Genomic DNA, 21756 nt, shown 5'->3' with positions numbered 1-21756 from the left:
TCACAAACCCAAATGCCCTAAAGCTAGGAGGGAAAACTTGTGACTTGTAGGATTCAAGACTACAAGTTATGGAAAGAAATGACTCATTCAAAAACACAGAGGAATATTTTTACTCAATCTTTTAAAAAAATCTTTATATATTTTTTATATATAAAATATAAATTTTATACATTATACAAATAGATATAAATTATATATTTAAATATAAATTTTATATAATATATATAGGTATGGGTACGTTATTTACAAATATTTAGATTAAAGCAGTTACATCAAATGAAGAGTACAACAGTCTGAATAAATCCTTCCATCACAAAACAATATTTTTATATTTTTCTTTATGTTTTATTATTTCTCTTTCCTTTATTGGTTCTTGGGGGAGAATTTTTTTCTCCTTTTTTATTTTTTTCACTTTTTTCTTTTCTCCTTTTAACTTCTTTTCCTTTTTATCTTTATTTCCCATAATGTATTTTTCACTGTTTTTCTTTTTTCCTCTTTTTCTATTCTTTTCTGCAACTATGTCTTATTCTCTAAAATATTCTCTAAAATAATAGTTAATTCCTATTATCCTACACCTTTCATTTTTTACTTAGTAATATCTCGAAGCTATTCCATTTCAACATATGTAACCTGCCTTATTCTTTTTAACAATTCCTAAGTATTCCACCATATGTATCATTAATTTAATGATCCAGTTCCCTAAGAATGAGCATTTGTTTCCAATTGTTGCCAAAAATATCCTCAAATACATATTATTTCACATAAGTATAAAATGCTTTGGATGAATTCTTGTAGAGGAGTCAAATAATAATGTGTATTTTAAGTTTTGGTAACTACTTTTACATTGAAAAGTACACAGACCTCTACTCATTATTAGCAATGATTATACTGCCTAGTTCCTGATACCTTCAGTGATATAATGTTTTCAAAATTTGTTTCCTTGCCAATTAGGTTTTAAGAGTTATTAAAGTTTTACCTTATAGTTCTCTTGTTAGGAACTACTCATATTTTTCATATCTTTGTCCACATTTCCATTCAATTGTTGGTCTTTTCCCCTTCAAAGCTATTTTTGTTTGTGTTTTGTTTTGGTTTGTTTTGCTTCATTTTGTTTTGTTTTTTCAGGTACTGGGGATCAAATCCAGGGCACTCTACCTCTGAGCTACATCCACAGGCCTTTATCTTTTGAGAGAGTTTTTCAAAGTTTCCCAGGCTGGACTCTAACTAGCACTCCTTCTGCCACAGTCTCCTGAGTAGCTGGGATTACAGGTATGCACCACTGTAACCAGAGGTGTTTCTTATGCATTTATCCAATTTGCCTTTTTCAGATTTTATATGAATTACAAATATTTCTTCTAAAATCTGCTTTTTTTTTTTTTTTTTTTTTTGGTACTGGGGATTGAACTCAGGACCTTGCTCTTGTGAGGCAGGCGGCAGAACCACTCAGCTAAATCCCCGGCCCAAGATTTCCTTTTTGATAGAATATTTTGTGGTGTTTTTTGGCAATGCAGAATCTTTATAAAGTTTCATAAAGTTTATTCCTTTCTTTAATGGTTTCTCTTCATCTCTTACTTTTTACCCCACAATCACCATAGTGAAAATGCTACCTTAGAAGATATTAGTTTCCCAAGTGGTGTACTTTTCATCATTCCCTCCACTTTCCAATTGATCCTACACACTTATCAGATTAATCTTCCTAAAACACTGTTTACCATGGTTCTGTAGTCAAAAATTCTTCAATTATTAATTCCCTAATGATTACAGATTACTAGCTGTACAATGTTCATAAACACCTGGATTAGTATTTAGGTTATCTACTATCTAACCTCAATTTGTATTTCCCATAATCCCCTACTATACCCAAGTACTTTATTCACTGACTCTAAAATTTAAAGAGAAAGACATTCCACTATGAGTCTGTTCAAACCAAATAACTTACTTTGCATATTCCTTCCTTCTAATGTTACTTCAAAGTGCTCTCTTTTCTCTTCCAAATCAGTCCAAATCACCCTGACTGAACAACTGTCTAGTGAGTAAGGACCTATCACACAAAGGTAGAAAATTAAGTAAATCCAATGAATTTTGTGCTACAGGAATATATAACAAGATGAATAGAGGCCTCTAAACTTTCAAGCTACATCTGAAAAATTAGTTTTGAACCAAATTTAAAAATTAAAGGCCAAGTAAACAACAATTTATTGCCCACAAATTAGTCTGACTAGAGTATAAAGTGCTGATGCTGAAGTAAAAGATAAAGAACAAAAGAGGCAAGAAGGCCCAGGTAGGAGAAGGTCTTTAGACCTATTTAAGCAAATGTTTACCTTAACCTGAAGACAAGTTGAAGCCACAGAACCAGTTTAAGCAGAATGAGTTCTTCACAGAGGAATTTTATAAAGATCACTGACTGCAATCTTGAGCACAAGCAGCACTTAAATGTCCAGACTTGAAATTGATTCAAATATCAAATATATCTTACTTATCCAAAAAATCAATTTAACCTTTGTGGAATAGAAAGCTGCAGAAAGGTAGAGGAAGGTAATATGCTGCTCTACTTCTTTGCTAAGGTCATGAAACAATTATTTTCTCTATTCAACTTTAAACAAACAAACCATGTTTGAGAGTACTGATGATACAAAATCATAGTTGATGCTCTGCATTTTTTCATAAAATCCTTTTATGCCATTCACTCAACAATTCCATACTTCCCCACTTCACGTAAAACAAACTGTTATATCCTTCATTTATCTTGTTTTTAAGACCTAGTAATAAATGCCTATGAATAGTTCATGAAGTATTAGGGTCCCACTAAATTTCCCCACATTTAGTTTGAGTAGTTTGAGCCCAGGTGCAGGGATGGAACATTATGTATCCTTCATCCATTTTGATTCTCTAAATTGTCATTATCTATGGCTGCTACAAAGAAATTTTGTACCAAAGAAGCACATCCAAAAAGTGAAAAGTTGTTCAACTACATAGTTCTCTAGAATGCGTGTTAAATTTTTTTCCCCTCATTCTCAATAAATCAGGTAAGACCTAATTGGTCATGTCCTGTCTTATTTGCTAGTGACAATTCTTTTTTGATTCCCCATGTCTACCTTGGGGGTTAGTGGCTGAAGAGTCATGAGAGCTTTAGAATCCAGGCTTTTCTTTCCATAAAGAGAAAATAATGTATCTCTGACTCTGTACAGAATGCAGCAATATAATTCCTGCTTTTCAATGAAATGCTGACAGCTAGGTAATAAATATGATTAGAAGCAAGCATACAAGCAGAACATCCCAAAGTATACATACCTTTCATACGAAGACACAAGCAGATTTAATCAATGAGACATAGCCAGTAAAAAAGTCATTTTTTTCCTCAGATACAGCTAAAAAACCATTTTTCTTTAGTAGTCTTGTTAGTCCAAAATCATTATTTCCCTTTATTACTTGGATGTAAAACTAAAAAAGTAATTATAACAGTGAAGACAGTAAACAAATATGATTCGCTAATCAAATCTTTCCTCCTTTTTTTAAAGATCTTGCTATGTTGCCCAGGCTAGCCTTGAGCTTGTGATCGTCCTGCCTAAGCCTCCCAAGCATCTGGAATGACAGGCACGTGGTACTGGCCTTTCTTCCTGTGTACTAGGGATTGAACTCAGGGCCTCGGTCTGTTCATGCTCATTGTTATGGTTTAGATCTAAAACGTTCCCCCCAAAAGTCCCATGTTCTTAGACGGTGACTGGTTCTTAGGGACATCACTCATCAGTGGATTCATTCATGGATGCATCCAGTAGCTGCATGTGCTGCTAGGAGTTGGCGCCTGGTTGGAAGTAGGTCACTGTGGGTGTGACCTGGAAGGGTGCACTCTTATATTCTTGTCTCTGGCTCTTGACTTCTCTCTCTGCTCCCCAGCTACCAAGAGGGGAGCAGCTGTTCTCCATCACACCCAGCTGACCTGGAGCCAGCCAACCATGGACTGAATCCTCTGAAAACCATAAGCCAAAAATAAACCTCTCCTTTACGTTGAGGGTTTCAGGTATTTTGTCCAAGCAACAGGAAAGTGAATAACATACTAGTCAAGCATTCCAACACTGAGCTATATCCCTATCCCTCACATTTCTTTATAATAAGTTAAAATTCACATAGCTTTATCATTGTTGTTATCATGGTTGTTGAGACAGGGTCCTCACGAAGTTTCCAAGCCAGTCCTAACCTCACAAGTCTCCAGCCTCAACCTCAGAGAAGCCCAGCTCGCACACAGGCCTCGTACTGTCTGCAGAGATAAGCTCGGCTCATGTTCACATACAGCAAAGCTGGCACCTGAATAGAGGTTTCTGTAGCACAGTTCCACTTCCTTTTCATTATGGAACTCCACTTTAATATGTGGAAATTTAAGAAGGATTTAGCTGAATATTCAGAGACTATTAACATCATGCAATAATATACACCAGATAGACTGCAAATAATTAATTCTCTAATACACTGTTCAGACCACAGATCTTCTCTTACATGTGAGAAACAGACGAAAAAAAAACACAAGCTTATTCCTTCATAATGTGCTTCAAACTACCTATACAGTTACATAATAATAGTTACACTCCATTGCATAATAACAATGCTAGTTTTTTAACCAACTAAATAATAACTATTTGTTACTTGACTCTGACACTAATAAAACTATTAAAGCAACTATTAAACAAATAAGCTTCCAACTATGACATTATGGAAAAGGCAAAACTAGAGATAGTAAAAAGATCAGAAATTTCTAGGAGTTAGAGAAAAGGGAGGAATGAAGAGGCAGAATGCAGGACCTTTTAGGGCAGTGAAAATACTGTGATTTTATGATTATTGGTACATATCATTATACGTTTGTCCAAAACCACAGGATGCACATCAAGCGTGAACCTTAATGTAAACCATGTTCTCTGCGTGATAATGCTATGCCAATCTAGATGCATTAATTGCAACACACGTACTACTGTGATGGAGTGAGTTGATAGCATGCATGTGTGGGGGCAGGAAGTACACAGGAAGACTGTACCTCCTACTCAGTTTTGCTGTGGCACCTCTAATCTTTTCCTAACAACTGTTACTTCACAGGTTCTCTATTACCATTCAGCAAAGAACACCCTTGGCCATCAACCTTACCCTTCAGTGCAGCTCTTCTCTTACACACCCATTACTCCTTGTGATGTCTAATCCACACTATTTTAGCCTGCTCACCCTCTAACTACCATAGGCAGACTAAGTCCAAAGACAGGGAGCGAGTCAGAGTCAGAGAAAAGATGGAGAAGGTAGGTAGTGGCTAAGGAAGCAAGGAATTCCTAAAGGAGGAAATGAATAGGAAAACCTGCAGGGGAGAGTAAAAAGATGAAAAGAATCTCAGATTGCTCTGAATTTGATTATTGGTGCACATAATTGGAAAACATATGAAATAAATTAATCCTAAAATACAAAATGTGATGACATTACAAACATTTGCCTTCTTTAAAAACTGTCGTTACTATACACAATTCCATAACTAGAAATGGACATTATGTTTACAATGTATCCTCAAGCTACAAAGCAAGATGATTTTTCAAAAAGTGACTGTAACTGCTACATTTTTCAAAGGAAAGACATAAGAGTGTATATGCCAAAGAGCTATTACAAAGAACTATCTCAGAATAGATTTTTGGAGAAAATTGCAAAGATTAAACTTTTATGATTTATTATATGGATTAAAGTTGTACACTTTCATCTTCTGGGTATTTTAAATCTAAGAAGTCAAAATCACACTATGAGTTACCAAATGGACAGAAGAAATTCAACAAATCTTGAAGCCACATAAGAATGACTAATGGGGGTATGTGATTCTGTTTGCTTGCTTACTTTGGTCCTCAGTGAGGAAGCCAGGCTAAGCACCAGCTATCCAAAATTACGGGCACCAGTGGCAAATTAGAGACCTCTGAAAGACAAGCCTGAAGATAGATGGGCAAGAGACACCACTATCACTGTTGTGGCCACCGGAGCAAAATACAGCCTGCTTTATCTGAAGTTTCAGGGGAGGCACAGGGGTCAAGGTTCTGTCAGAAATCCAATTCAGATAAGCAAATAACTGTGAAACACCAATGAAGACCAAGGCATTTGGTAAAAGGTACTGGAAGTCACTGAAAAAAGACATAGCCCCCACCTCTGAAAGTTTCCAGTCTAACACAAAGGAAGACAAGTCTACAGATAACTATAAGCCAGGCAAAACAGACCAAATGCCAAAAGAGAGGTACAAAGAACAAGACATTGAGAGATTTCATCGAAGATATGGCCTCTCTAGGATGAAACCTGATGCTACTACTCAGATGACCAAAGGTTCTTGCTACCATAACTGTATTTCATATTTTTCCCCATTCAATGTACTACTTTTACACCAGCAGATGAGGAAAACTTGAAAAACACTTCCTTGCTCTAGTTTATTATTAAATGGGAAGATTTCTTAAACATAAAACAAGATAGAAGATAAAGACAAAAGATAAAATTATTTTTAAAAAACAAGAAGATAAAAGCTTTGGACAGGCAAAGGGTGTTGTAGTACTAACATGACACAAAGCATCGTAATTCAATTGCTTTTTTTTTTGGAACCAGGGATCAAACTCAGGACCTTGTGCTTGCTGAGCTAAATCCCCAGCTCTAGTAACTCAATTTCCATTCAGCCTCAATTTTAATAGTCAAGTGGAACACTATCATTTCTATATCACATTTATATGTTGTTTTAATGATTAACCAAGGACTCTCACATAAATTCGTAAATGAACCTCAAAGCAATCCTATTCAAGGTGAAGATGGCATCACTCATGCAACCAGTCTCCACAAGATGATCCTCAGGGATCCTTGCCTCGTACCCTCCTATAGCTCCTCCACATATTGAATCAGAGCTAGTCCAGGAGACCAATAGAATACATTAAAAATAATGAATGCATCATGAAAGGGAGTGGACACATTGGTCTACTGGATCTTGATCTGGAGGAAGCCATCTCCCATAAGCACAGCTCCATGGAAAGCCTTCGTGGAAAGGAACCAGCCTGCCAACACCAACTTGCCAGCCACAAGAGCAGGCCACTGTGGAACTTAATCTTTTAGCTTCAGCCATGCTCCATTAACTGCAGCCCTTGCTGATGTCTGACAGTAACTTCACGAGTCTTTGAACAAGAACTCCCTAAATTACTGACCCACAGCAACTAAGACATAACAAATGATTGCTGTTTTCAGCCACTGTTATGGTTATATCTAGATGTCTGCCCAAAGCCTTGTGTACTCAAAGGTGGGGCTTTTTGAAAGATGATTGGATTATGGGGCTCATAGCTGGCTAGCTGTTAGGGGGTGGGGCCCGGTCTGAAGAGACTGGTCACTTGGGGCAAGCCCTGGAAGGGTTTATCTCCCTCCTTGGCTTCTCCCTTAACACTCTCTACTTCCCTGCCACCATGCCATGAGCAGCTTCTTCTCTGCTATGCCCTCTGCCATGCAGTCCTGCCTTGGAGCCAGTGGAGTATGGGTTAAAACCTCTACAAACTGTCAGCCAAAATAAATCTCTCCTTTCTTTAAATTGTGGGTGTTGGGTATTATATGTCAGCAATGAGGAAAGTGATTAAGAAAGCCACTAAGTTCATAATGTTACAAAACAATAGAGAACTAACGCATCCCAATTTTACATATAAGGCTCAGAAAGACTAACTCATCTACTATCACAGAGAAAAGCAAACAGAAAAATCAGATCAAGAACCCTGTCCTTAGGCTTTAAGTTCCTTTTTGTTATTTTAAACAATACCACTCCCCAGTTAAAAGAAGCTACAATACCAAAAGGTATTATAAGGTATTATGTAATGTAAAACAACAAAAACTAAAAAAAAAAACCAAAAAAAAACTATAATACCAAAATTCTTCCATGATTATATGACTGACACTAATATAAAAGGCTTCCCACAGGCTGAGACACAGCATATGTCCCTGAATATTTAATGGACATAATGGGACCTACAATATTATTGAATTTGTGTGGCTCCACAATACTCTGTGGAGGTTTTACTATCTCTTGGAATTCTGCCATTTTTTAATGCCTTAAAAATAACTTATTTATAGCAATTTAGTACTAAACAATTATATTGACATTGAACATATATGTGAAGAAGTGCTGGAGATTGAACCCAGGATCTGGCACATGCTAGGGCTTGTACTCTACCACTGAGTTACAAATCCAGCACCTGAGATATTTATACACATTATAATCTTAATCATAGAAAACATTTGTGTAATTGTAAATAATTAGAATTAATACATCAGACTTGAAATGCTCAACTGCAGATTATTTCCTTAAGTATTTGCTGTTTTGCTTCAGGTCTTCAGCTTTTTACCATTCACAAATATAGTAAAATACGTCCTCAAAACTCTCATTATGGCCAAATATTAACTCCAAATCCATAAAATAATTACTATCTTGTACGATAACATAGCCAGCTTAGCCTTTCCACTCCTAGAGGTCAGCAAAATATTCCATTCTTATAACAATATCTCTAAATAATGTTCCTTAAAACAACTCACCTCTTGTGACTGGTATAACTGCAAAACAGGCAGGACAGGTATACTACCACCACATTTTCCAATCAATGATAGGCTTAGAGAAATATAAGTAACTTGACTAAGGACACACAGCTATTAGAAGAAAATCCAAAAACTTAACCTACAGTTGTGTTTTGTTTTAGTTTTCTCAAAAATCCCACCTGAACAAACCTTGCAGTCATTCCCTACCTGACTACCATTAGAACTCCCGGGATGCTTTAAAAAATATCAGTACCTGAACCTCACCCCCCAGATACTGTGATTAATTACTCTCATCTGTTTTAACTGTCTACCATACAACAAACCAGTGGTGATAAATGCACAGAAAGCTTATGTCACAAGAGAAAAAAATTCTGATAAGTCTGTAAGTAAGCCAAAATATCTTTATTCCCTAAGAACTCCCTCAAAGACAAGCACATCTTGCAATGAGCCAAGCAGAATAAGAAAAAAATTTAAAATAATTTTTTTAAAAAACTTTTTGCTGTTACATGAGGCCACCAAGAATATTTCATTCCTTTCATCTTACTCTCTGAACTTCAACACACCATACTTTAAGCTGTAGTTCAAACATCACCTCTATGAAACCTTCAAGAATACAACAAAATGAAGTCCATTTCTACATCCATCTTTCCTTGAACTCTGCCTCTATAACAGTACATATCAAGGCCTTTATTTACATTCCCATGTCTCTCAGTGACCTGAGGGCCCCTTAAGGGCAAGATACCTATCTTAGGCATCCTTCCCTTCTTACGTATCTTTGTATCCAGAATTTCGAACACATCAGATATTAATAAATGTTAGCTACACTGAATGATTTTTTTGTTTGGTATAGTTACTTCCCCCTTAGTCTCTTAGTAGATACTACTACGAAATTTTTCATCTTTTAATAAAGAAATGTAGACTTTTTCCACCTACAATTAGATTACAGAATAACATATCCAAAAAGGCCAGATGTGGTGGGACAGACAACAGTGGAACTCTGGGCCAAGAAAGTTGTGTGAAGACATTTAAGGGCAGGATCAGATATGAATTAAAAAGCAGGGCAGGATGAGGCAAACAGGAAGTATGTTAACAAGAAATGTGATAATCAAGAACTGGCCAAATGTATTAACAGTATCTTCCTTTCTCTAGAGACCCTTCCTCTCAGAATAAACACATCATCTCTCCCTCTCAAAAAAATAAAGTCTACAAAAGTGATCATTCTTTCTCATTCTTGGGCACATTTTAGAATCCAAATATTAGAACTGCCTGGGCAACTTTTAGATTTTGCAACCAGAATCCATACAAAGTGGTGATTCCATTTCCTTTGATTATATACCCAAAAGAGGGACTGCTGGGTCACATGATAACCCTATTTTTAATTTAAGAACTTTACACTTATCCATAATGGCTATACTCATCTTCATTACCACCAGCAGTGCTCTAGGGTTCCTTTTTCTCCCTCACAACACTGATTGTCTATTGCCTCTTTGCTAGTATCCATCCTAAAGGATGTGAAGACATGGAAACCACATAAGTATCCATGGACAGAGGAATGGATAAAGAAACTATGGCATAAATATATAATGAGACATTTTCAGTCTTTTAAAAAAAGAAAGACAAAGAGATCCTGCCATTTGCCACAACACAGATGAATCTGGGAGAGATTATGCTAATAGTATAAACACAAAAAGAAATACTTGTTTATATGTGGAATGACCTCATTTATATGTGAATCTTAAAAAACAGAATACAACAATTGTAATGGGGGAGAGAGGAAGAAATGGTGAGATGCAAGTCAAAGAATACAAAATAGCAGATATGTAAGATCAATTAGAGATCCAATATCCAACATGAGTACTACAATTAATACTGCAGTTGGGATTTTTGCTAAATGAGTATCTTTAGGTGGGGGCTGTAACTGCGTGAAATGATGAATGTTAATATTTTTCACTATAGTAACCGTTTTATTATCTATGTGTATTCCGTAACATAATGTTAAATACTTTATATGTACACAATAAGTTATTGACCAAATATCCTGAGAGACCCAAGCATGTCCACTGCCTATCCCACCTATTCTCCTAACACCCCTTTAACCATGAGTTTCTGCCCCCCACCATTCCCATGAAGCCAAAGACTCCTAACAGATACTTTATATTCTTCACCATACTGGATGATTTACAGTATTAAATTTTAACTGGATTCTACTTCTTAAACTTCTCTAGGCTATAGGCCTGAAAAGCTCCACTTTTCTTTTTCTCTTAGGCTCTTTGGCTAATTCTCTTTAGCATCTTTGCAGCTTTCTCTTTCTTGCTTGTCTTTTATATTTCAATACTTCTCTAAGACTTACTTTTAGCCCTTTTCTCTTCTTTTTTTATATAGTTCCTCTAACACTTTCATCCTTACCCACCCCTTCAACTACTCAGAAAACTATCTCTAACCTCTGCAATCTCTTGCCATGTTCCAGGATGCATATCCAGATGTCTCCCAGACACCTCCAACTCCCCAGTGATATGCCACAAGCACATGTCCAAAGCTCAACTCATCTTCTCCCTCATACTTGTCTCCTCCTTCCCTTCCCTCCTCACTATCCAGAAACCTAAGAAGTATTCAGCATCCTCATTCTTCCCACAAGCTTTAATTTTAGAAAGTTACAAAACCAATTCTCCCTCCCAGTAAATATTTTCCCGACATTCTGACTACTCTCTCCTCACTACATCCATCCTTGTCTGACCTCTTAATCTCTTTTCCATACTAACACACTGTCCTCAACGGCCTCCTTCATGGCCACAGTGATCTTTCACTATTCTTCTGCGATTCACTAGTACACAGGAGATGGGAAATACACACTGAATTGACTATCTAGCTTCATTTGCTTCCACTCTTGACCTGGCCCCTCACACGCTATTATGACTGACCTACATACAGAACATGCTATGTTCTCACAGAGCCACACAACTGCTTGTGCTCTTAGCTCCCCTTGGAAATGCTTTCTGCTGTTTGTCCAGCTGCCCACTCCTACTCAGCTTTCAAGTCTCAGCTCCAACACAACCACCACTAAAACCCTTCCCTGGCATTTCTATCAGGGATCAAGACCTCTTGCTAAGTTTCCATTGAACTTAAACCTACCTCAATCACAGCAAATAACAGACTATATTTAAACTGTATATAGACATCCATCGTACTACTACACTACAAGCTCCTTGGTTAAGCACAGTGACTTTTCATCTTTATATCCTCAGCACTACTTCAATGCATATTATAGGTTTTTTTAAGTGGGGGTGAGTTCATAACTGAACTGTAAACCAACAAAAGGGCAAGAAAATCAACTGAACTTAGCATATGGGGAAAACCAAACTTAACAGTGGACCCTCAAGTTACAACCAGCCTGACACTACAAACAACTTGAGTTACAAGTGGAATTTTAGTTTTAACTTATGATCACAGTCTTAAGTTATAACTTGAATGCCAGCTTCCAGATGGTCTCAGATAGATTTAACCCTAACATTACAACATCCTTTCCTGTATGGGGTTAATTGAGAAATCCTGGGCCAGTGTCTTTCTAACGACACTGAGATCTGCCTGGAAGAAAGTGTGGCCTACAATTGTACAGGAGAGACTTTGAAGGCAAATGAGCAACTTGAGTTACAACCAGCCCTCAGGAATGAATTGAATTCGTAAGCCAAGGGTCCACTGAACATTTATTGTTATGTCTTACTCATAAAAATGTAGAATGTACGGTTATTCAGGTATTAGGAAAGTGACGAAGAAAAAAAAAGTTGTATTAAACTAAGCAGGAAATAAGGAGCTAAGAGTTCTCAGTGGAACAGCTGATGAAAGATCAATAGCCAGAGAAAAAGATGGTTCTGAAGATGGTTCTTTCTGTGAGCTGAGCAGTTCATTGAGCTAAGTCCATGGGCTGTGCAAAAGTCCACGGACTTCTCTCAGCTCACCAGTACTCCCCTTTGTCATTATTCTGCATGTCCCTTTCCCAGGCCCCACTACCAAATCCCAGATCCCCTGAGCAACTCCCCTCCATTGGAGCCATAAGTCCTGGTTAGTGGGTTAGTCTGGATGTCAAATGAGAGGGTCTTTTCCTGTAGCCACGAAGGACCTAGAAGGAAAAAATGAAATGGCTGTGTACTAAAGACCTGTTTTGTGCCAGATACTTTGCTACTTTACAATCACTGAGTCTCACGTAACTATAATGATCCTATTTTACAGCTGAGAAATCTGTGACCACAGTCACAACAACCAAGCGGTGACAGAGCCCATCCCAAAACTCAAGACTGACAACCTCCAGGGCTTTTCTCTTCCCAGTCACTACCTCGAAATAGAGGGAGATGTGATCTAGCCATTCTAGGCTGGACCCAAGAGTACAATTTTCTCCAAAAATTATTATTATACAGATTAGAGTAACCATTACCGCTAACAACATAATGGGTACACAAAGAGTTTTAAAAACTTTGGTGTTCTGACTTGGAAATCTAAATGCTTATTAAATGCTTTATTACTGTAGGTTGTTAAAATTACAAACAACAATGGACTTTAAAATGAACTTTTGGTATAAACAGGTCTTTTAATGAGGCTTTTAAGAATATTTTTACTTCTATTAAACCTCAATGTAAAAATCACCATAGATAGAAACTATTTTGTCTTATAACTTGGGAGAACAATGACAGTAGAAGACACCTGTGGGAAATGTGCTTATCTGACCAGGTGCTCATTTTCGGTGTGCTTTCCTTTGAATAAAACATCATGCTAAACCCTATAGACCAGAGCTTGTAATGGAAATGCCATAGACTATAGCAGTACAGCTGATACGCCTATAATCTACTGACAGAATGTACTCCTTGGCAGAGTGAAACCAGATGTCTGGTGTGACATCAGATGTCTGTGGATTTGTCTTTCTCAGCTTCCAGAGCAGTTTTAGATACATTAAATACACAGCTTAGCTGTATATTAAATCCACAACTAGGCAAAATCATGACAGTTTGGACATGAAGCCTCAGCATTTTTATTGTAATTCTTATAAACCAAAGACATTACTAAAATAGAACTCCCAACTTTAAGCACTCAGCTAAACGCAGTATTATGTCTTTCTCACTTTGGTAACAGTGTCAGAGCTTTTTAAACACATTATAGAAACCCTTTCCCTTCATTTTCCAAGCTGACATTCTTTAAGCAGGGCTGCAGAATGATCTGACAGGAGGAAACTGAGCTGCATCTGGTGTCAGTCCTTGTCCCAGAAATTCCAGATCAGATGCAGCAGGTGATCTACCATGAAAATACATATACCCAGGAGGCTTAGCACCTATAGGAAAGTATTTAATTGCTTTCTACTACCAAAGGGAAGATCATAAGAAAGTAATGGGTGATCAGATAGAGAAACAAGGAGGGAAATTAACTATCTACATGCCAGGAACCATTTTTTTACACACTATTTTTTATATGTATTCATTGTTCTGTTTGACAGATGAAAAATAGGAGCAGATAAGTTTTAAGTGGACCGAAGTGGCACACCAAATAAAATAAAAGCCAGGATTCAACCCGTATCTAAAAGACTATAGGGGCTGAGGGTGTAGTTCAAAAGTAAAGCTTTTCCTTGCCTAGCATGCATCAGGTTGGGCACTTGGTCTCCAGTAAAAGAAAAAATAAATAGAAGACTATGAAAGGCAATCAACTTCTATGGGAGGATTTGAGGTAGAATAAGTGTTGGTAAATGGCTAAAATGTTGGAGGAAAAGGAAGAAACCTACAATTTTACAAAAAAACTGAAACATGTATATCTTATGTTGTATAGATGTTATATAACAGGTTTTTTTTCTCTCTCTCTCTCTCTCTATATATATATGCGAACCAGACATATTAATAGATAACTAAGCTGTATGTATGGTTAACATATGCTAAGCTGTATGTATGGTTAACATTTATATATGTAATATAAATTGTGTATTTAATGTGTATATAGGAAATAAAAAACTGAAGTAAACACCACATTGTTAACAATGATCATCTCAAAGTGAACTCATTTATTTTTTTTAATTTTTCAATCTTTCTCCTTTCTCTCTTTTCCTTATCCTCTCTTTTTCTATTTTCCTATCATTCCTTCTTACTATTTCTTTACAAACCCTTGCGTCGAGGGCTGACTTTCAATAGATCGCAGCGAGGGAGCTGCTCTGCTACGTACGAAACCCCGACCCAGAAGCAGGTCGTCAAGACTCATTTAATATTCCTGCAATATTTAATTCTAAACTTTGTTTTTTTACCTTATAACCAGAAAATGACAAAAGGATTTTTCTCAGTCGGATAAAGAAACAAAGCTAAATGCACAGAAACTCGTGAAAGTTAATAGTCTCCTTCAGTATTTATTTTCCTAAGTGCATCATCCCCTCTCAATGTTTTATATTAGGCCTTCATATGGAACAGTTCAAAAACTTATCCTCATATAATTATTGTACTTGTATAATATATTTATTACCCTGGAAAATGACTATAACACTATTCATTATAAGACACAAATCGCCATAGTCAGTCATGCTTGAACGTTTATTACTGGCTGTATTAGAAAGGCAGAATAATGATACTGTTCTTCTGCAACACTCTATAGAGACTCCAAACCATTAAGACCAGCAGTATAAGGATGTGCTCGTCCATTTACACATAATTATGCAGGAAATCTACAGAAAACTGATGAAAGGCCTGTCCCAAAATGGCCATCTTCACACAGTCTCATCTTTTCACCATTTTCCTTTTACAAATGTGTTCACCACATGGTAGAAAAGAGAATAAATATTTTCTCATTCAATATAGGAAGCTATCACCAGTAAACAACTATTTCCTGATTTCTCACAAATTATGTGGTCACTTTAGTGCACAAGGCAGGTTCACAAGCAGCCAATGCCAAGATGGTCACAGAGGGCAATTCTGGTTTTCAGGTGTTAGCATCCAGGAATGTGGTTTACTATATATATTCTTGCTTGTGGTTAACCTCAATTTAAATTTAGAATGTTTATTTAAACGTGACACACCCAAAGGGAGACCCAAAGGAGAAGAGCTGCGTTTCATTTCACCATACAGGGAATAGGGAAGCAGTGTGTTGGAGAAGTGATGGCAAAGTCCCAGGGAAAAACCAACTGAAGCGATCACACTGAAAACCCCAGGAAACGTCCTAGGACTTCAATGTGCTGTTTAACAAAAACTTTTCACAAGTGAACAGAATGCTTGTGAGGGGACAGCAAAGTGAAAGTCGTGAGAAAAATGTCCAGCCTGGTAACTTCTCTCCTCACCCAATTTCCTTTTTCTAGAATCCTGAGAGAAGATCCCAAAAGAACTTCAACACCTGTTAACACTGCTGCGGTATTAACATTATGCTTTTAGGTCCTAAAGGTTTATTTTTTTTTCTAAAGGATTATTTTTTTTAGTAGTCCTCTTTTTCAAATGTGAAAGTCCCTGGAGGAACTCCTGTTAATTATCAAGCAGGACCCTGATTCCTTAACACCTACCGTCTCAGGGATTAATCAAAGCTAGCTAATAAGCTATGGGAGGGAGACAGGCAACTCCAGGACCACGGATCCAAGTTCAAGAGGTGACAGGAAATCAGTTTCCCCTGGGGTCAAGGGACCAACACTGACTTATGCTCAAACTGTCAAACTTCCAGCCAACCCCACAGACTGTAAACCTGGAGTCTTGGGACCTGTGACCTTTGAATGTGGGCCCCAATGCTGATGAAAAGCAACCCTCCGAGGAGAAAGTCCTAGCTCCTTCCACCCGAGCCATCCTTACTTACCCTTTCTCCCGCTCTTCCTCGGTGAGAAGGGGTAAGTGGTTATTTTGTGCCCTCGCCCAATTTGGCCAAAACCCTAAAAGTGGAAAAAAAAAAAAAAAATGACAGAGGCAGACAGGTCCCTTAAAAATCCTGCGGTTGACCCCGTGGCGCTCCCACCCGCCCCGCCTTCCGGGAAGGGCCCACGGCGCCCCCACACGCCCAGGCCGCGGACTCCTCCGTGGGGACCGGACCCCGCGGGGAGCTGCGACGCCAGGCCCCGGGCCCGGGGAGCCGGGGAGGAGCAGCGACCGGGCCGGGGCCGCGCCGGCCTTGAGAAACGCGCGCGCACATGTCGCGGTCACCGCCGGACTCAGCCCGCCGCCCCCCTCAGGCAACGCCCACCCCGCGGGCCCCCCGCAAGGGTCCCGAGCCCCGACCCCAGCGGAGCGCGGCGTCGCGCCCGCCACCTCAGCCAGCCCAAGCCCCCCGACCGCCGCGGGCGCCCGCCGTCCGCACCAGCTGCGTAGCTCGGCCCAAGGGAAGTCCCCGAGCAGCCCGGCCCCGCCCCGCCGGCGCCAGGCCCCGCCTTCTCCCCGCCCACAGCGCGAGGCGGCCACGCGAAGCTCCGCCCCTGAAGTGTGGACTGGGTTGGACGAAAAACGGGGCGTGCATTCGCACCGTATCAGAAGACAAGCTCATGCAGCAAGCAGTTATGTATATGAGAAACGCTTGCTCTAAACTCAGCGCCGCCGCACTGACGGCGCCTGGAGCACAGAGAGCTGCAAATCTAGGGAACTATATGCCAAATAGCGTTTTGCATTTCATGTGTTTGAATGTCATGCATTTCCACACAGGGGTGGGCTTACACCTGAAATTACAACCCTTCGCTTAGTCAAAACTAAAACTCAAATTTGACACCTCGTATCAAACAATCACATTTCTAAAAGTTTTTCAACTTTTTTTTCAAAGTTCTCAGCGTTTTTACTATAGCAACTCTGAGAAAATTGATATACTTATTTGAATTAATTTGAAAGCATTTGAGATTGCATTTATATCTCCCGTTTTGAAAATTTGGGGAAATTTTGAATATGGATTGTGCCATTTGGAAAAATAAAACATTAATGTATAGTTATTAACCCAATTCCAGGTATACTTAAAATGAATGATGCACATCATCTTTTATTTAAATAATGTTAAAGCGAACTGAAAGTAAAAATAAAACAAGCAATTATGGTTTTAGTACCTCAATAAATACTAGGTTCTAAAATTACTGCATTGGAAAAGAATTTTAGGTTAATAAGCTCTTACTTTATTACAAATAAAATAATGCAAGTCATCTTGTTTGGGGTTTTAAAATACTAGCTTCAATCTAATAGAAATCAGGGCTTGTCAGAGAGATGTGTAATTTCAGGTCTGGGGTAAGATATATACATGATGAGCCTGGAATATCTTGTGCCACAAAACGAAGAATCCATTCACAACAAATAAAGACAGTCTCCTTTGACAAAAGGGGGGATAAATTGAGCATTTTTTAAAACGCATGCTGTTGTTTGAAAATGAACAGTAAAAATGTATGACTTCTGTTTTTTTGTTTTTTTGGGTTTTTTGGTACCAGGGATCGAACTCGGAACCTTGTGCTTGCAAGGCAGGCAGCGGAACCACTGAGCTAAATCCCCGGCCCTCATTTTTTTTTTTTTAAGAGCAAAAAAATTTATTGGAGAATAGGAATGGGGAATAGGAATAGCTCCTGAGAGGCAAGAGGGCACCGGAAAGTAGGTTGCCCAAAAATACATGACTTCTTAATGATGTGCTACACAGGACAGGCAGACAGAAGAGAGAGAAAAGGAAGGAAAGAAGAGAGGGAAGAGAGAAGGTGTGCAGTGTGGGAAGCAGAGACACAAGTTTGAGCCAAGTTTGGGAAATTTAGCAAGTTAGTGAGATCCTGTCTCAAAATATAAAATAAGGAGGTGGGCTAGAGACCTAGTTCACTATGAAGGCTCTAGGTTCAATCCTCAGTCCTGGAGAAGAAAAGGGAGAAAAGCAGAAAGAAGGGAGGGAGGGAGGAAGTGGGGAGGGAGGGATAGAGGGAGGGAGGGAGGAAAGAAAGAAGAAGTTCATTGCACAGTATGTCAGTTAATCTTAAATGTCAATTTGACTGGATTAAGAGATTCCTGGAGCACTGATTGGATCCCAAAGGTGTTGCATCATGGGTGGATTAGTCTACTGATGTGCATAGCTGAATGTGCTGTAAGGAGGAGGAGCCAGTTGGAGAAGGTGGACTTGGGGCCATGACTTGGGAAGGCATATCTCTTGCAGGCACTCTTGCCCTATAATCTGCTTCCTTCTTGCCATGAAGCAAACAGCTTTGCTCCACAGCATCTTTCTGCCATGATGATCTGCCTCATCTCAGAACCACAGCAATGGAACTAGCCAACCATGGACAGAAATCTCCGAAACCAGGAGCCAATAAACTTTTTCCTTCTTTAAATTGTGTAGGTCAGGCACTTTGTCCCAGCAATGAGAAAGTTGACCAATACAGACATTATTGCAAGTACCTGGCACAAACTCCTTCTTCTAAAATTGTCAGTTAAAAGAATTAGAACTTATAATGTCTTCTGTAATGAACTGTATTTCTGGAAACCAAATAGTTGTCATGGGGAAGTTTTTTTTTAATGATATGAAAGAAATCATAGAATTAGAAAACCACAATCTCTTATTTAGCAATCTCTTATGTAAAAAAAAATGATTAGGAAACAATCTTAATGGATTCAGGTGATGAAAGAGTCTTTGTGCTTTTGTTTCTATGTTTGTATATGCTTGAAATTTTTCCATAATGAGCTTTTAAAAATAAATTACTGGTTTAGCCCACATTTCCTAGAAAACAATGCCTGAGGCAGATACACATGCTAATATTTTGTTGGGGATGGGGAGTTGGCAGTAAGAAGTCCTAGAATAGCAATAATGAGGGGAAGGGAGTGAGGCAGGGACAGACAAAAGAGACAGGCAGTGGTGAGTTTATAGGCTGGTCATAGCTTTACAGTCTATACAGGTGGCTGTGTAGTGCCTCAGGATCACTCAGAAGGCTATTAGAATCCACTGGGTAACAAAACCCCTTCAGGAGGGGAAAGGGCAAGCAATATTTTTGCTGACTACAAATATTTGTCAATGTTTGTTCATAAATGAGGGCAAGCATGTGGAGAATAAGACTGGGGTGCTGGAGAGCAGAAATACAGAGGCCAATAACGGCCTCATGAAGTGTTTGATTTATTTATTTACTCTCACAAATTAGGATTTAAACTAGTCAGTGACTTTCCGGTTTACTGAACCATCTATTAATTTAACATCTTTTGACTGAATAATCATTCTGCTTGATCTTTTTGGTCTGAAGGATAACTTATTCATGATCATTACACATTGTGTAATATCAAAATAGCATACTGTATACTATAAATACCCATGATTAATATGTCTCAAATAAAATTGCAAACTAAAAATAAATAATTTCTTGAGGCCACCAGTCTTTTTTTTTTGGTACAGGGGATTGAACTAGGACCAGCTATATCTGGAAGACACCTCTGAGAAGCAATAATTCCATAAGGCTTCTAAATACGAGCAACAAAGATTCCTACAATAAGCAACTTCAAAATACCAACCCAGGAATAAAACCAAGGACAGTACCAAAAACAAAAATAAGAAGATATTTAAGCAAGGCACAAACTCGGACTTCCACCCCATAAAAGGAAAATTTGGGGAAAACAAGGGGAAAATGTGGGGAAACAAGGTGGAAAAATCAGAAAATCAACCACAAGGACACCCTGAACTGATAGCACAGAAAGTACCAAACAGATGAATGAGGCTCTAAAAAAATTCAAAACACAAATAAATTCACAGATAACTACAGAGATGGTGAGCAGAGTGAAAGACATGATTAGAGGCTCTAGAACAGAAACAGATAAAAAAAAAAAAAAATAGAGGAGTTCAGAACCATGCTGGAAGCCATGAATGCCCAGCATAAGAAAGAAATGGAAACCATGATCGCCCAACATAGGAAAGGAATGGAATCCATGAAACAGATTCAAGCAGATATCCAGGAGATTAAAAACTCCACTGAAAGTATTCACAGCGAATGAGCGATTGTGAAGATAGAACATCAGATATAGAAGACAGGATTGTGGTTAGTGACCATGAAAACAGAGATTTCTTAAAAATAGTAAGGGACCATGAGAAAACAATCCACCAGCTGCTAGAAGATGCAAAGAAGAATAACATAAGACTGATATGAGTCCAAGAAAAAGCAAGAGAAAGTAAAAATAACATTAAAAAAGCTGTTCACAGAAGTAATAGTAGAAAACTTCCCAGACAGAGGTAGAGAATTGGACATACAGATAAGTGAGGCATATAAGACTCCAACTAGCCTTGATCAAAAAAAAAGATCTACTCATAGGCATATAATAGTTAAGATTTCAGAAACCCAACAGAAGAACAAAATTCTACAAGCAACTAGAGAAAAGAAACAAATCACATGCAAAGAAAAGCCCATCAGAATCACAACAGACTTCTCAATGTAAACCATCAAGGCAAGAAAAGCTTGGAGTGATGTATTTCAAGCCCTAAAAGAAAACAACCTCCAACCCAGACTGATGTACCCTGCAAAACTATCTTTCAAAATTGATGGAGAAATAAGATACTTTCATGACAAAGAGCACCTTAGGAACTTCATAAATACCAAACCAGCACTCCAAAAAATTTTAGACAATATCCTAGGAAAAAACAACAAGGATCACAACCCCAGGAAGCCAAGCAGAATGAATCCGTTGGGCACAATAAGAAACTAAATGCAAAGGGGAAGAATCCAACAAAAAGAAAGTCATGACAACGATAAGTCAATATGTATCAGTTATAACCATCAATGTTAATGATCTCAATTCACCAATCAAAAGAAATAGACTGGCAGAATGGGTCAAAAAGCAAGATCCAACAATATGCATACAAGAAACACACTTAATTTTTTTAAAAAACAACTCATAGACTGAAAGTTGAAGGATGGAAAATAATACTCCATGCAACAGGAACAGGAAAAAAAGCAGGAGTAGCTATCCTCTTTGCAGATCAAGTGGATTTCAAATCAACACTAATTAAGAGAGTCAAAGAAGGACACTACATCCTTGTAAAGGGAACAATCCAAGAGGAAGAGATGACAATCATAAACATATGCACCAAACACTAGTGCACCCAGCTATATAATACAAATACTAATGGACATGAAAGATCAAATAAGCACTAGTACAATAGTAATGGGGGACCTGAATACCCCATTGTCACACATAGATAGATAAACCAGACAAAAAACAAGCAACAAACAATTAGAACTCAATAAAACTCTTGAACAAATGAACTTAACAGATGTTTACAGAGTGTTCCACCCCACAAAATCAGAATACA

The 21756-nt window shown here is 38.2% G+C and overlaps 1 protein-coding gene across 2 annotated transcripts in view; it reads right to left on the bottom strand.

The window, feature by feature from the left end:
• Immp2l (inner mitochondrial membrane peptidase subunit 2) overlaps positions 1 to 16893 on the bottom strand; it is a 903239-nt gene extending 886346 nt beyond the window's left edge. For both annotated transcript variants that reach the window (XM_021253899.2, XM_087206453.1), the window contains exons 1-2: positions 16831 to 16893; positions 16336 to 16408 (exon numbers count right to left, since the gene is read on the bottom strand). The gene's annotated coding sequence lies outside the window, so the exon portion shown is untranslated. The remainder of the gene's footprint in view (positions 1 to 16335; positions 16409 to 16830) is intronic.
• Positions 16894 to 21756: the final 4863 nt, after the last annotated feature.

Source organism: Heterocephalus glaber, unplaced genomic scaffold (assembly GCF_053883595.1).
Source record: "Heterocephalus glaber isolate CG9 unplaced genomic scaffold, H.glaber_assembly_v1.0 deba00000676, whole genome shotgun sequence".
Classification (NCBI taxonomy): domain Eukaryota; kingdom Metazoa; phylum Chordata; class Mammalia; order Rodentia; family Bathyergidae; genus Heterocephalus; species Heterocephalus glaber.
The sequence above is the reverse complement of the archived record's forward strand: the minus strand, read 5'-3'. Positions and strand labels throughout refer to the sequence as shown.